The sequence below is a fragment of the Miniopterus natalensis genome, chromosome X, assembly GCF_054644295.1.
Source record: "Miniopterus natalensis isolate mMinNat1 chromosome X, mMinNat1.hap1, whole genome shotgun sequence".
In the NCBI taxonomy this organism is placed as follows: Eukaryota; Metazoa; Chordata; class Mammalia; order Chiroptera; family Miniopteridae; genus Miniopterus; species Miniopterus natalensis.
In genome coordinates, this window is record NC_142103.1 from 86,904,391 (window position 1) to 86,916,656 (window position 12,266).

The 12,266-nt window shown below is 36.8% G+C and overlaps 1 protein-coding gene across 1 annotated transcript in view; it reads left to right on the top strand.

The window, feature by feature from the left end:
• The window catches only part of DMD (dystrophin), a 1,831,916-nt gene that overhangs the window by 209,613 nt on the left and 1,610,037 nt on the right, over positions 1–12,266 (top strand). The gene's annotated exons all lie outside the window — the stretch shown is intronic.

Genomic DNA, 12,266 nt, shown 5'->3' on the forward strand with positions numbered 1-12,266 from the left:
TAATTAAATCTACAAGGGACAGATTAGATTAACAAGAGAAAATAACCAGATATAGTTACATATGTTTGTATGGGAACCCTACATACATGAGAGATTCAGAGACAGAAAGGTAAAATGAGGTATATAGGATATTATGAGCTAAAGATGAGGTAATGTACCTTCCAGCTTAGGAAGGGAGGAAGGTCACTCATGGAATGATAAGAAGAGCAGACGTTTAGTAATGAATTTTTTCCCTGCCCTGTACATAGTTCATAAGAAGTTATTTCAAGTAATAACTATTATTATGGGCAAGGCCCCCAATTTAAATTGTTTAAGGGAGAAAAAAGAGTTTCTCTTGAGCCTGCAGGATCTGATTGCCTTCATCTCAAAGTGATCCACATGCCAAAGTAGCACATCTTGGGGAAACCTGTTCTGAATCTCTTCAGTAGTCTACCAGTACTTCTAGTAAGACTCCTAGTAAGACTTCTCTCCATGAGACTGTGTCCAAAACACTGACTGTCTTGGCCATAGTTACAGTAAGTTCTTTGTGGGTTGTGTATTTGCAGACAATCAGTGGAAAGCACTAGGGTGTCAAGAGTTGGAAAATTTTCAAGCAGAGGGTATAAAATTGTCTCTATCACCTTATAAAAAATTGTACAAAGCGTTTGCCATTTTATGGAGATAATATGAGTTTCTTATTCACTTGGAATTTGCTGAGATAAAGGCAGAAGTAGAATTGGAAACTATTTTATAAAATATTTGCAAAGATAAGACATTTCTCTTGGAGGAAGTTGCTAAACAAGGCAGCTATAGAGTAGGGTGGGGGTGGGGTGCATCCCTTCCTGCCCTTTAGCAGAGAAAAATGGCTCTGTAGAGCCTGTGCTGCCCCCAAAGTTCTTCAAAGATAATTGTGCTTCTGCAGCTTTTCTGGGTATAATAGTCTCTTCCTGCCCTGTAGCAGCCTGCCTGGTCTGTGAACACCATGGGATTTGACCCTTTGAAGACTTTTCTTTTAAAAGAGTTTGTCCTATTTGTCCAGGTTTTATCCAGTAAAGGTCAACTATAGCTGGTAATAGTTTTGTCAATGTTTCCATACCTTGGGACAAAGTGCCTTATTTGCTCAGTATTTTCTCTTGTTTTACTTCACATTTTGAGGATTAAAAAAAAAAAAAGTTTTTCTGTATTTTCACCAGCTGTGATTATGCATTTTTCCTTTGGCTTTTCATACTTAACTTGCAAAAATACAAGTTAATAAAGCAGCTAGATATTTACCTATTATTGTGTTTTGTGGGATAAAGAACTAATCAGCTGTTATGTATCTTGTCCCATTGATATTCTCTTCCTCCAATCTCTCCCCACACTGATATCCACATGTCTTTGTATTGATCTATTTTCAAATTACCCTGGTTGGAGTCAGTCTTGCATTTGGTTTCCAATTGTGAAGGAAAGCCCTGCAGTGGTCTGGCTTTAAGCTATAGCTGATTTATCTTCTTTAGAATCAGGTTGGCCAAAGAAACCTGGAAGGACAGGAACATTTAAATATTAAAACCGTCTTTCCGTTAGTTGGACATACCACCTTGCTCTCTGAATATGTATGTGTCATCCTGTTTAAAAACTCTTTCCCTATGTCTTGTATAGGTTTCAATCCTGTGACATTGAACACCATTCTTTATAAAACCTATTTTATAATACTTCCATCATTGTCCTCAAAGAAAATTTTCCAATAATGTAACTTACCTATATATGATTTCAAAATAATAAAGAATGAATTAAAGGACAATGATTAATTATAAAATAATATATACCTAATGATCATCAGTAATTCATTATCTAATATAAAAATAAGCAGGCTATATAATGCTGTAGATAAATATAGTACCTGTGCCTAGAAATACCAGGAATAGACAACTATAAGTTCTGACTAATGCAGGTACGTGGTATTAAAGATTAAATGCTGTGAATTGAATTGCTAGTGGTAATGGTATTTTCCTATGTGATTAACAGCTTTTGGTGAAGTTCTGAAAAAAAGAAAGGTGTAATTTTCCCCTTTGATTTATTTGCAATTTGGTAAAGGAAAAAGCATTTTCTTCCTACCTTTATAAGTTCTTTTGGCTAAACTAATAATCGAATTAATAGGAGACAGCTTAACAGGGGTAAAATGACTATATTTATTACATTTGTACACATAGGGTTCCCTAAGAATATTTGGCCTCAGGACAGATCTGGTAGTGGAGGCTCATATACCATCTTGAACTAAGGAGAAGGCGGGGGTGGAAGCAGTGTAACTGGGACTTTCACAAGGAGATGGAAAAACAAATGTTTGGTAAACAAATGTTTGCTGGGCCATCTTTAATAATGGGACACCAAGAAGACTTTGATCAAAAGGGCCTTGCAGGTTTCTCCCTGTCTGTCACACTAGTGCATATTAAACTATATTTATCTAGGATGATAGCTTCCTTCTTGTATCTAAACTCTTTTAGGCAGTTAGGGGAGGGTCAGAGATTTTTCCTGAGTCTTTTGTTTCTTAAAAATAACTAACTTAAAATAATCGGTATCCCAAAAAGGCATATTTTGGTGTGGCAAACTCACTTCCCTAAGCACGATAGTTGTTTTCTTGGAAAATTCAGTGTATATTTAAAATGTAAAAAAAAATACTTTGCATTTATATGTAAAATGAAGCTAGGTTCTAAGTTCACATAATTATAAACAGGTTTTCAGCTACTTTTCAAGCTTGTTTCAAGCATACAGACATGAAACAATTATTTGTTTTGCTGAACTGTTCTGCATGTTACCAGATATCTTGCATCTTTGGCACACCTCTACCCTTCATACAAATGATAAAAATGTTTCCACATATTTCCTATATGTACTCTAGAGGGTGGTAGTTCACCCATTGAGAAGAACTGCAGATGGAGGGGATTAATTTTTAGATGCAAGTAACAGAGAGTAGAACAAACTGCTTAACCAAATAGAGGATTTGAAGTTTTCATTTGATGAGTTCTGAAGGAAGGCAGTCTAAGGAAAGAGCAGCTTTATGATGTCATTAACGTCCCAGGCTCCTTCTGTCTTTTTGCTCTTTCACTCATAATGTGCTACACTTCCTTTTTGCTTATCAATTCCTGGTTGCAAAGTGATAGTGTCAATACCTCCAGCCTCACATCCACATTCCAGGGAAGGAAGACAAATAAGGAAGTGTAGGAGAGGAAAAATAGTTTTCCCTCTACTCTCCTAGGTTCTTGGTTGAGACCCCTGTAATAAAAGACATATTAACAGGAGAAAAACAGAACAAAGTTTAATAACATGTATAGTTACTATATACTTAGGGAGAGACTCAGGAAAACTGAGTAACTTCCCAAAATGGCCCAAGCCAGCAACTTCAATACCATCTCAAGGTAAACACAAAAGAAGATATTGGGGGAAGGGAAACAGTATGGGAAGTTATCAGAAACAGCACAATAAATAAATAAGGGTCAGGTTGATATGCAGATTTAAATCAGTTGCCTTCTCCTTTGACAGGACTTTCTAGAGATTTGTTCATTTATTTTTTAAATATGTTTTTATTGATTTCAGAGAGAGAAAGGGAGGAGAGAGAGAAAGAGAAACATCAATGATGAGAGAGTCATTGATCAGCTCCCTTCCACACACCCCCTACTGGAGATCAAGCCCGCAACCTGGGCATGTGCCCTGACCAGGAATCGAACTGAGATCTCCTGGTTCATAGGTCGATGCTCAACCACTGAGCCACGCCGGCTGGGCAACTTTCTAGAGATTTAAAGTAATCCTTCCTTTCCTGGTATAGAGAGGAAGACACACTGACAAATGGAGATTTCCGTTATAAATGTAAATGTCTCTTTCAGAAGGATAACTTCTACTTATGACATCATACTATATATGATGTTTCTTATAAATAATCAAGTCAAAATAATTCTTATGCCATAGAGACTCATTTTGGGGTGACATATTCTGTTCCTCTTCAGGAAAAGAATAAGAAAAGGGGAGCATTTCTCAATAAAGCTGCTTTTAAAAGAAAAGAAAAGGAAGGAAGGGAGGGAGGGAGGAAGGAAGGAAGGAAGGAAGGAAGGAAGGAAGGAAGGAAGGAAGGAAGGAAGGAAGGAAGGCAGGCGGGAAGGGAAGGGAAGGGAAGGGAAGGGAAGGGAAGGGAAGGGAAGGGAAGGGAAGGGAAGGGAAGGGAAGGGAAGGGAAGGGAAGGGAAGGGAAGGGAAGGGAAGGGAAGGGAAGGGGGTGAGGGGAAGGGGAGGGGGTGAGGGGAAGGGGAAGGGGAAGGGAAGGAGGAAGGAAGGAAGGAAGGAAGGAGGATGGAAGGAAACAAAACTTTTCCAGAAATCTCCAGCAATCTTCCTCTCACATGTCACAAGGCACTACTGGCTTCCAGAGAGGGTAGTAATGAGGTTGTTTCTTTTATGTAGACACGTTGCTACATCTAAACAAAATAAGAATTTTGTTAAAAAAGAAAGAAGGGCAGAATGTATATTGGGGAAGCCACTCCCAGTATCTGCTACTCTTGTGATTAGGAAGAAAGTGCCAGAAAAAACAAATATTTTAAGAACTATGTAAGCAGATTTGCCATTGACTCCCAAATGTCCTAGATGAGATATTTTTCTCAATTATGGTGTAAATTTCAAAGACTTTAATGATGGCTGTTGAAAGTGGCAACATATTGACCACTAATATTTGCAACACTCACCTTTCCTTTCTTCCACATATCCTAATAGAGGCAAAATTATTATCTTATTTACTGAAGTCATTAGTACACGATAACATTTTATCAGAAGTTGAGATAAAATTAAGAGGAGTTGTTATCTGAAAAGACAAGCCAAGGCTAAGATAAAAGGAAGGAATTCCTTTTTGAACCATACATTTTGACCCAGCAGATCTGTTTCACACCGTCCTTCCTGGTAACAAACAATGAGGGAAACAAATGCTTACCATCTGCACAATAAAACCTGTTGATTCATTGGGGATTTGGAAGTGCCGCCTCTGTTTGTTTGTTTTTAAGCCTCAAATTAAAAAAAGACTCAGGATATGTAAGCAGGGTGGATTCTAACACTAAAATGAAACAAAAACAAATAAACCCAGAGCAAGCTGCTTCCCCAAAGCCACAGAACAATAAAAAGAGCTGGAAACTTTTTCAGAAGACTTCAAGGAAAAAAAAAAAGTTTCTTCAAAAATGGGATATTCCGGGAACTTTTTAATAACAGCTGTATGGAGATGTAATTCACATACCATAAAATTTACCCTTTTAAAATGTACAAGTGAATGGTTTTTACTGTATTTGTAAAGCTGTGCAATTATCACCACCATCTAATTTTAAGTCTTTTTTTTTTAATATGTCTTTATTGATTTCAGAGAGAGCAAGAGAGAGGGAGAGAGAGACAAACATCAATGATGAAAGAATCATTGATCAGCTGCCTCCTGTACACCCCCCAAGGGGGATCGAGCCCACAACCCAGGCATGTGCCCTGACCTCCTGGTTCGTAGGTCAATGCTCAACCACTGAGCCACTCCTGGCAAGGCCACCACCATCTAATTTTAATATATTTTCATCATCCCAAAGGAGACTTTATGCCCTTAAATATTCACTCCCCATTCCTCTCCCCCTGGCCTCTGGCAACCACTAGTTTATGTTCTGTCTATGAATTTGCCTTTTGTGAGCATTTCATATAAATGGAATCATACTCTATGTGGCCTTTAGTGTCTGACTTCTTTCACTTAGCGTAATGTTTTTAAGGTCTACTCAGTACTTCATTGCTTTTAATTGATGAATAAAATTCTATTGTGTGGATATACCAAATTCTGTTTATCCTTTCATCAGTTGATGTACATTGGGGATTTTCCACTTTTAGGCCCTAGGATATGCTTTATATGTCACAAACAGCCATATGAATCTTTATCCCATGGTCAGAATAAAAATCATTCTTTCAGTGGATATCGCCTTTTTTGTCAAGGGACAGAATTCAAAACATATGTTGTATTTTTTCATTAAGAGAACATTTTGGGGTATGCATGTTTTTAATTGTTTGGAATAATATAGACATGTTAGAAGGGTGTTCTACTTACTTTTGCTGTGTAACAAGTCACCCCAATTTTGAGCATTTTGAAACAATTGTTTTCTTATGTGTATGGATGCTGTAGGTCACAGATCCACATAACACACAGCAGGAATGGCCTGTCTCTTCTCTGTGATGTGTGGAACCTCAGCTGTGAAGATTTGAAAGCTAAGTTTGACTCAGTAGCTAGTGACTAGAATTTTGAAGGCCTACACATGACCTTGCGGTAGTGTTTGATTTCCTACTAGCATGGTAGCCTCAGAGCAGTCAGACTTCTTATATGGTAGCTCAGAGTTTCAAGCAATCAGTGTTCTATCAGACAAGGTGGTAGCTGCCTGGTCTTTTTTATGACCCAGCTTTGGAAGTCACAGAGCATCACTTCTGCTATCTATTTGCTGAAGCAGTTATAAAGTCACCCAGAATCAAAGGGAAAGGACATAAACCACACCTCTCAATGCTAAGAGTGTCAAAGAGTTTGGGGGCCATTTTTTAAACCATCACACCATAAAAGGTACATGTTATGATGGGTGCAGTTTTACATCTTCAAAGTATATACTTTAGAGATGATTAAATCTAAAAGAGGAGAGTAAGCAATTGCACTCATTTACCAACTTGCAACAGAAGATACATATACATCAGAATCGGTAAAACAACATAAAATAACCAAAAACCTAGTAAAATTGGTGGTGAGAAGAATTTTGACAGAAACTTGACTCAGTCAGAGTTACTGAATTTGAGCCAAAACTTTTGGCACCACGGTTCATGGAAGCCCATACCAAAGAGGAAATATGCAGTAGATACCTTTTATTATCTAATGCTGAAAGACCTATCAGATCTTCCCAAAGGTGAACTTAATTCTTCCACAAAATTCTATATGGATTTTATAATGTGGCTGTTGGGTTGTATAAGAGGCATGGATAATAAATAGAATATTCAGCAACAATTGTAAAGCAGTTACTACATTCAGGTATCATCCTTACCTCCTTACATATTTAGACATTTAATTCTCACAAGAACCCTATTAAGTAGCTACTATTATTATTCATAGTTTACATATGAAGGAACTAAGTTAAGTGCTGCTAAGGAACTTGCCCGTGGTTACACAACCAATAATAAGTGGTAAGAGTCAGAATTTGAACCTAGGCAGTCAGGCTTTGTCTGTGCTCAAACTCTTATGCTGTATCGCCTCTGGGCAATTTTTGGCAACATCAACAACTATGTTTATAAGCAAGGCATAAAAGTTCCTCGGAGCTTTTCATTATGCTCACCCTTGATTAAAAGCCAAGGTTATAAATGTATTTTTCTAAGTGGGAATGTATCTGTAGCAAATGATAATAATTCAGGTTTTTGAAGGTATCATCCTAGCTCTCATTCTTTTTGCTGTCCAACTTCTCTAGATAATGCCTACATCTGTCACCTTGCCTATCTAGCTGGTATTTATGCCTTTATTCCATGAAATCTGCTTACCTCCCCTGAGCCTATAAGCCTAATCAAGTGACCTTATTTCAAACCCAAGGCTCTATGGATTTTTGATAGATTTAATATAATAAACTCAACCATCACTTTTTATTCGATTAAATAGTTGCTATGTCATATATGATATATAGTATCACGCCCACACTGTTAAAGGACAAAATTCAACTGAATAAATCTGAAGATCTACTTGGCTTAAATAAGTGATTCATGAGTCAGGTGGCATCCCATCTAGCAACTAGAAAGGCTCTCTGAGGGTTGTACAAAATGGAAAGTTTTTATAGGAGGAAGGGTGGGGCAAGGGAGCTATTAACAAAATAAAGGAAAGGATTATTTTTAAATCAGGGCATCTACTTTTGTGGACCAGAGAACATCAAGGGTTTTTATCATGCAGATTGTTTCTTCTTTCTATGAGGGGTGGAGAGGGCCCTAAGTGACAGATTACCTTACTGGTGTTTGACTCATTGATTAAGATTGTATTTCTAGGAAAGGATGCAAGAGCAATTAGGTCAGGTATTAAATCTAGGTTTGGTATCATGGGCTTTAGCACAAGTGATGCCATTTGGGGCCTGTGGTTTTCTCTTTAACAACACACTCACACTAAGTATACTCTGATCTTATGAATTTTGAAATATTACAGACATATGACACAGAAGATTATAATACAAATAAGAATAAATTGTGATTTTAAAAGCGTACAAAATCATGCTACCTGAGAATGGGGAAATATATATTGCTGGGATGGTGAGAAGAATCATGAATAGCTTCATGAAGAAAATGGCATGTGCAACAGGCGTTAAATATGGTTGAAAACTAATACTGAATCTATAGCAGCTTTATCAATATGAACCCCACTCAACCCCCAAAAATGAATTTTAAAGACATTTTTGCTCCTTAAGAGTTTTTTCCCTGAAATTTCAAACCCAAAATGACTTATCTTCCTCATATGCCACTTATGTCATGCGGCCGAGTATTTAAGTGATTTATAAAAAATTCATTGAGAGCTAACTATGATTTGTCTATGTTTATACTGATCGTAGAGCATAGCATAGTCCCGCACATAATAATTACCCAATAAATGATTAACACAGGGTGGGGCAAAAGTAGGTTTACAGCTGTTCATATGGAAAATGATACAATAATTAATAAGTAATAATACAAGAATAAGCTCTGTGGTTTGAGTACTCACAACTGTAAATCTACTTTTGCTCCACCCTGTATAGTCAAAAATAGGAGAGAAAGTATGACAACAGAAAATGATTGCCTTTGTTAGGGTCTAGAAGTGACCAAAATATTTCAGCAATAGTTTGGAACAAGTAGATTAAAAATATAAAATAACTTTGTTAACATTTTCAAATGTCAAATTCTACCTAATTTCACTTGGTTGAGATATATTAAGACTAAACAAAGAATAGGAAAATTCCTCATGCCCATGCCTTATTTAGAACCCATTCAGTTTCATAATTTAGGATGCCATTGAGTGGCATCGTGAGGCCATACAATTTCCATTATTTGTATCTTAGAATTGCATCATGCAAGGACTTTACTTTTCTGAACACCTACCTTGTTCTTTAAAAAATTGGAATTGGTATTTCCTGGGAAAATTATTTGGAAATACTGATAATAATATATACTTTGTGGATTTGCAGTGAGGATTAAATTATATTTATCTAGATATTGTAAGCACCAAAATACTGTACGGTTGAAATGTTACCCGATTCTGCTAACTCTGTATTGAGTTATTGGAATAGACTGTACTATGGGTTCATGAGACAGTGACACAGGTGTATTGCTGAATGACTTAGTCCAAGTTTTGATTTTAAATAAAAATGTTGATGGTTTTACCACAGTGAACATTTGGCCTCCATCTGCCATGAACCACCAATTCACTTTGTTAAAAATCCCATTTAATTTTGATGTTGTTTGTGCTTTCAACAAAGCATACTCTTAAAAGTAGGTTTGTTTGGTTTCTTTACAAAGTGTCAAACAATGTCATTGAAAAATATATTATAAGAATGAATATTGAAATCAAAAGTGTCTCACCTGGTCAAAGTTAGTCAAGGGTGAGTGTCATTTTTAGTTTCAAGGGTACTGCCTGGTTTTCTTTGGGAATTGAATACACTAGGTAAGTAATGATCTAGGAAAGTGGTGCCTCCAATAACAAAACTGATGTAACATTAAGGGCTTCAGTAATTATTACATATGTACACCTACGACAAAGTGCACATACTCCTGTATACCTCAAAAATAACTGGTTTCATGTAATGTCTTTGAAAACCTGAGACTACGAATAAAATAAATTGCTAAAAATGAATGATAGTCACATAGCCTCGAATTTTTCAAGAGTAAATATAGAGTACATTAGCTCAATAGAAAAAATAACCTCACTTTATTAACAGATGTGTTTCTTGGGGTATTTTATTATTTATAGACATTTATAATCTTTTTAAAATTGGTAATATTAATAGTGATAACTCACTATGATAAAGAAAAAATAGTGTTCTCCTAAGTTCAGAACTTAAGCAATTGGAAAAGTCCCATTTTGTTGCAACAAAATTTGTGAAAAGACATTTAGGGATAGAATAATTATTTTTAAACACTTACAAATTGAGTTTTAAAAAGTCTAATCTATAGAAACATTAGCAAAAGAGATGAATAGGCAATTAAAACTAAACAAAATGCATTTGTGTAAGAAAGTCATAATTCAAGAATTTAAAATGAAGACATTCCTCACCTATCATATTGACAAAGACGAAGTGCTTGTGAATGCTCACTGGAGGCAAGAATGAGAGGCCCAAACCCATCATAGACTGTGGAGTAGCACAGGTCAGCTACTGGAGATCTACTTGGTATTATCTCAAAATTAAAGTACAGCCATATTGTCCTGGCCGGTGTGGCTCAGTGGTTAGAGTATCAGCCCGCACACCAAAGGGTCAAGGGTTCGATTCCCAGTCAAAGGCATGTACCTGGGTTGTGGGTTTGCTCCCTGCCCCCTGTCTGGGCATGTGAGGGAGGCAACCAATGGTTGTATCTCTCTCATGTCGATGTTTTCTCTCTCTCTCTCTCCCCTCCCTTCCTTCCAATCTGAAAAGCAATGGAAAAAATATCCTCAGTTGAGGATTAAAAAATAAATAAATAAATAAATGTACAACCATATTTACATAGCAATTCTACTTCAAGGAGTGTGTACTTCATTTCTGTTTGCACAAGGGAAAAAGTATAGATATATATGGATTTTGCACTGTAGTTAGGTAGTAGGAAAATAGGTAGGCACTTAATCTAAATGAGCATAACTATGTGGTAGTTCCTACAAGGGACTTTAATCCCTACAGGTTTTTTTAATGGCACAATTTTATACAGACAGACAATGAAATGTGGTCATTACGTAGTTTTAATTGATTAGTTCATTATATATATGTAAATGGCTTTGTATAAAACACCATAAATAAATAAATGTGTTTGTGCAAAGGAGCTTAGAGCATGCCTGCTTGGTATCATAACAACTATTTTATAGTTTTATATATAGGAATGGAATTTGGTGGTGGTTGAATTTTCACCTATGCATGGGGCGGGGTAGCAAGTGGAATATTTTTCTCTTTTTAATTTGCATGCACTATTTCACTTTAAGAATTGATTAACCCTATACATATATAGACATAATAGTTATATCTATATATAAAACCTTTGTTATTTTTAAATGGAAGGGGGCAAAAACAAGGTTTTTTTGTTTGCTTTGCTCTTTATAAAATGGCTATAATGTGTAGTGACTACGTTATCCAACGTAAAAAATTCTTTTCAAAGCACTGGCTCACTTATCTATTTATGCATTTATTATCTTTGCAGCAGATAAAGATTTTTAAAACCCTCTGGAGTAATATCTTGGGGACTCTCCAGCCGCTAGGGTAGTCCCATCTGCATTGACTGCTCCAGCTGAAGCAATTTGACCCTCTCCAAACTCAAATTGAGAGTGAGAATTTTCTTTTCTCCCTTATTTCCTTACTCTAAAAATAGCTATCCCATTTTCAAAAGAACGGCAAGGTAACTGAAAACTTTCAGGGGTGCTAAATCCCTGTCATAGAAAAACTAAATCTGTTCAAAAATTGGCAATACCCTCGACTAAAGCCATTTAAATCTGACGAGCAGGAACAGGTTCTGATGAAAATGGAGAACATGAGCATTGCGTGCATTCTCTTAGTCATTCAACAAACAAACTTTTGATGAGCACCTACTGAGTCCCATTGCTGTAATCAATGCCTAAAATGCTGTGCAAAGATAAATACAGGCCAGTTTCTGCTCTCAAGGAAATGAGGGTCTGTTAAGAAAAAAGAAAGGATTTGTAAAGAGATAATGAGAAATAAAATTGCAGTCAGATGTGCAAAAGAAATAAAAGCCAACTGGGCAAGCAGGGCACTGCCTTGAAGGATGCATAGGAGTGGCCTCCAGGGTACTTGTTGGTTCTAGTAGAAACTGTCCAGGTCCCCTGGGCCCTCCCATTTTGCCTGATGGTGGTTTACTTGCATGCAGCTGAGGGCTTTCTCTGATGGGGTTAGCCATCGTGGGGAAGGCTAGTAGTGCTAGAATATTGAGGCCCTCAAGTGTCATCCTTCAGTTAATGACATATGAGAACTGGATGATAAATACCCTAAGTTTTTCACCTCCAATGGAACAAGCGTGAAGCATGTCTACACCATCTCCCGGAGATCCCCGGTGACCTTGAGTCCATTACCCATAGTCCTGACTTTCTCA